Source organism: Rattus norvegicus, chromosome 5 (genome assembly GCF_021556685.1).
Source record: "Rattus norvegicus strain SHRSP/BbbUtx chromosome 5, alternate assembly SHRSP_T2T, whole genome shotgun sequence".
NCBI lineage: Eukaryota > Metazoa > Chordata > Mammalia > Rodentia > Muridae > Rattus > Rattus norvegicus.
This window is the reverse complement of record NC_141538.1, coordinates 114,062,627-114,066,755: the sequence shown is the minus strand read 5'-3', so window position 1 is coordinate 114,066,755 and position 4,129 is coordinate 114,062,627. Positions and strand designations below refer to the sequence as shown.

At 39.0% G+C, this 4,129-nt stretch overlaps 1 long non-coding RNA gene across 2 annotated transcripts; it reads right to left on the bottom strand.

Moving 5' to 3' along the window:
• Window positions 1-809: 809 nt before the first annotated feature.
• Window positions 810-3,347, bottom strand: LOC102546952 (uncharacterized). Of its 2 annotated transcripts, XR_015620973.1 has the most exons (3): window positions 3,185-3,347; window positions 1,252-1,687; window positions 810-926 (listed from the first exon to the last, which is right to left on the bottom strand). It is a non-coding gene; the product is annotated as an uncharacterized LOC102546952 (long non-coding RNA). The 2 variants fall into 2 exon arrangements; XR_015620972.1 differs by lacking the exon at window positions 810-926 and having other exon boundaries at window positions 1,235-1,687.
• Window positions 3,348-4,129: the final 782 nt, after the last annotated feature.

Genomic DNA, 4,129 nt, shown 5'->3' with positions numbered 1-4,129 from the left:
ATATCAACTATTTCCACCTTTCTCTTTACACTGTAAATAGAATGTTGAAATGTTAATATTTGTTAATGCTGTAAACATAAACTATAAAGTTTCAACTATCATGGAGTGATTACGACAGAAGCAGTATAAAAAGATTATCAAAAGACAACTATAGGGAGGGTCATATTAAACTTATGTCTCTGGTTGTTGAGAATTAAGCCATGTTGTTGTTTGGTAGAGAAATAATCACAACATGCTAGGTAGAGTCAGTAATCAGTTTTTAGTACTGTTTGGAGCCTCTAACATGACTGTAATGGGAATTATAATTGTTGAGTGCAGAAGTTGTGTTGAAGAAAGCCTGTGTCTCACGGTGAGAAGAAAGATCTTCAGCCTGAGAAGCTAGAGAGGAATACGATGAATGACTAAGCCTGAGACCATGGTTATGTGAAGTTTCAGATGTGCTATGCTCTGAATATTACAGCATGACTACTTTTCCAAACTGAAATGCCATTGGTTCAATGAGAACACAATGATTCCCTCCTCGGTGTTAAATTTAAAGCGCACTGGTTTCCTCCCATGTACACAGTTGAGTATGTGATGTGAGAATCCGTGATACTTTAATGATAAATAATTAGAAGCTACTATTAAACAGCCTCTTCTCCTCAATCACTGTGAGAAAATATATATCAACAGACCGCAAAAATTAAAAAAAAAAATAGCAAGATCTAAGAATGAAATGAAGTTTTGGAGGAACTCTGCTCAAAATTCCAAACAGGTACCACTAAGCTGTTTTGCTTCAGGAACAAAACTGTGTTTTGCTTCAAACGCACCTCATGCCTTCTCTCCTCCTGCACTGGCACTCTTCTGGCTATTGTTTTGTATTCTTCGAGTCTCCGTTGTCCATTTTATTAATGCTGTAATCCCTTACCATTGTCTGCTTCAGGTTCCTGGGTACAGAACAGGAATCTGAGCAGAAGTAATTGTGAGCAGAACCTGTCCTGCCTACTCACAGCTCTAGTCCCTGCTCTCTTACACTCATTCTCTTTGACTTTGCTGCATCAAAAACTCTGTGAAATCACTTATTACCTCCATATATGCACACAATGTATATGTGTGAGTAAGTTAGGGCTCTTTTAAAATTGTTCTTCATAGTCTGAGACTAGAATATAGCATGTACTAAAATTATACATACACACAGAGAGAAAGGGGGGGAAACAATGATTAGATAAATCAGAGGCAAGAAAAGTGTCATGCACAAAGAAAAATACTTGCATTCTTTTAGAGATATCCCTCAATGTGGCTCACAGAGACTGTGCGCAGTTCCCTAGTTGCCTGTAAGGTGAGAGATAATGGCATTCTGGTTCCCCTTAAGTTCCTCTTTCTTCCTTGAGTGTGAGATTAGATGATGCCTTCCTTTTCTCATGTCTTTCCATATCTATTAAGTTTCATTTCCTGCTGATGATAATCGTAGATTGTTCAATTACTCCATTTTCTTTTGAAAAGTTATGTATTGATTTTGTGTGCGTGTGCATACCAGGTGTGGACTGGGCCATAGCATCCGTGCAGAGGTCAGAAGGCATCTTTCAGGAGGTCATTTTTTGTCTTTACACCAGGTGGATTCTGGGTATCAGTTCCTCAGACTTGTTGGTGAGCACTCTGCCCACCAAGCCATCTAAATGGTCTTCTAATCTTTCATTTCCATTGAACACTATAAAATTAAAGAATTTAATTTAGCATTTGTAGAAGAAAAGCCCTTAGGTGCCATTAAGATAAGCTTAGCTGATGAAGCTAAACACAAAATGATTTAACAACAATTACTGTTTTCCAGAAGAATTTTTTAAAGTAGAAAGCCTTCCTTAATGAACAAAAAAGATGAGAGTAAAATCAACACTGTTTTGGTAATTCTGAGACATGTGTAAACACTGTGAAAAGAATGACTGTCTCCTTGTTTGAAGCAGTGCTGAACAGTGCAGTGCTCTGTCTGAAACTGCATTAACCTTTCTCTAGAGTGAAGGGCTTTGAGCACTTTGCTATTTTTCTCTTTGCAAACCTGTGTTAAGATATAGAACCTTGTTTGAGCACATTGCATTATTTCCAGCCCCACTTATGGGAAAGACAATTGGGTATGCATTCATGTTCGTTATATGAACGACAGCACTGTGTTATCCACAATAGAATGCTTAAACCCAAGGAGGCAAACTGCCCCTCTCTGTCTCTCTGTCTCTTTCCGTCTCCCTCCTCACTATCTCTGTGTGCAGGTGTGCATGTGTATGTTGAATGCACGTGAATGTCATGGTGCACATGTGGATATCAGATGAAAAGTCTTAGGTATTGGTCTGTGTCCCTCTCCCCTTTTTTGGAGAGAGGTTCTCTGCTCCACTTCCTTATTAAGGCAGCCAGTTGGCTCACAAAATTTTGGGGGTTTTCCTGCGTTCATATCTCATATGCTGGTAAGGGCACACTGAGAAAATGAATACTTGCAGGGCACACAGTTTTACCTACTGAATCATATCCTAAACTCTACACACGTTCTGGCTATGAGTTGCAGCAAAATAACATTAAATCAGTAAACTTGATGGGTTTATTGGAAAGGGAGATTTGAGCTGCATTTGTATCTTATTAATGAATTCTTCCAAGAAAATTCATTTATTTGTTGATAGTATCTATCTAAAGAATATACGTTAGCTTTGAAACTCTGTAGAGATCATTTTCTAGTGTCCCTCTGTGTATATATTAGGACATTTTCTTCTTAATGTGACATGTGAGCATTTCCTTTCTTTTTCCCCCAAAGCAGAAGACTCAACCCGGGGCCTTGCGATTGCAAGCAAACGCTCTACAACTGAGCTAAATCCCCAACCCCAAGCATTTCCATTACTACTAGTTGAAGTTGTCTTGTCCTCAGTTCATTTAAGGCTCTCTTACATCAATGCTCAATTCCCTCTTCTTTAAAAAGGTTATTTTTGAAGCATAATCTAAAGTTTCAAGCTCCCTCACTTTATGCAATTAAAATTATGCCACGTATAACCAGAACTGTGCTGTATATAAAAGCACAAGTGTAATTTGCATTTTAAGGCCTGTCATTTCTTCTCAGCAACTGCTGGACACGGGTGCTATACTGAGCACGAACACCAGGGGGGGCTCCATTCGGTGCTCAAGGCCTTAGCGCCTAAGTTGATAAAACTTGAAGAATATCCTATTTACTTACCCCAACTTGCTACCAGGCATTGACACAGGTTGTCTGTGAGTAAATTTAATATCTTGATTAGCCCTCCCGAGGCTTCTCCCGGAAACTCTTCTACAAAGAGGGAGGCATGGGCAGCTGTATGTTACCTATGGTGGCTTCAGAAATCTTTTGTTGAAAGGTCTGTTTGCTTAGAATGTAAGATGCTCGTTACCTTGACAACCATAGGCAGGAAAAGGCTGGTTTTGGAGTGACATTAAATTCCTCTGCAATCCCTTATGGGGATTAATGATTTGTATGTCTAATCAATGCATGACGAAGACATGTTATTTAATAAGATTAATGAAGCTTCTATCAAGCACTTTGTATGCTAGGCCCAATGGCATGACTTCCTTAAAATGTCTTCAACATTGCTTAGATTGTAGTTATTTCTGAAGTACAGACCGTGGGGAGGATCAACACATTTTTAAAATGAGGTGGGTGGGGGCATTGCTATATTTTAAGAGGCCTTAGGGGTTGGGGATTTAGCTTAGTGGTAGAGCGCAAGGCTCTGGGTTCGGTCCCCAGCTCAAAAAAAAAAAAAAAAGAAAAAAGAAAAAAGAAAAAAAAGAGGCCTTAGACACATAGTCCAGTTTGGAGTGTTTATCTCTGTGTTTAAGGATATTCTGTGGATTCCACTAATGCTCTATGAGTTTGTCATTTTCTACTGTGTTTCTTGCATGGCATGGTTCTATCCTCCATGCTTCCGTCCATTGCTTTCTGTCTCACTACACAAACAAATTTGGGTTGTAACCATAGAAATATACTCGCTCCATGTATCTACAATTGAAGTTAATTTCTTGGATGTCGCATCAGTTATTGATTGCTATGGAACACATTATGCAAAGCCTTGATTGCTTCAGATAGCTGGTATTAATAACATGAGAGTAGTTTAGCCAGATAGTTCTAGCTCAGAGTCTCTCGAAGTTG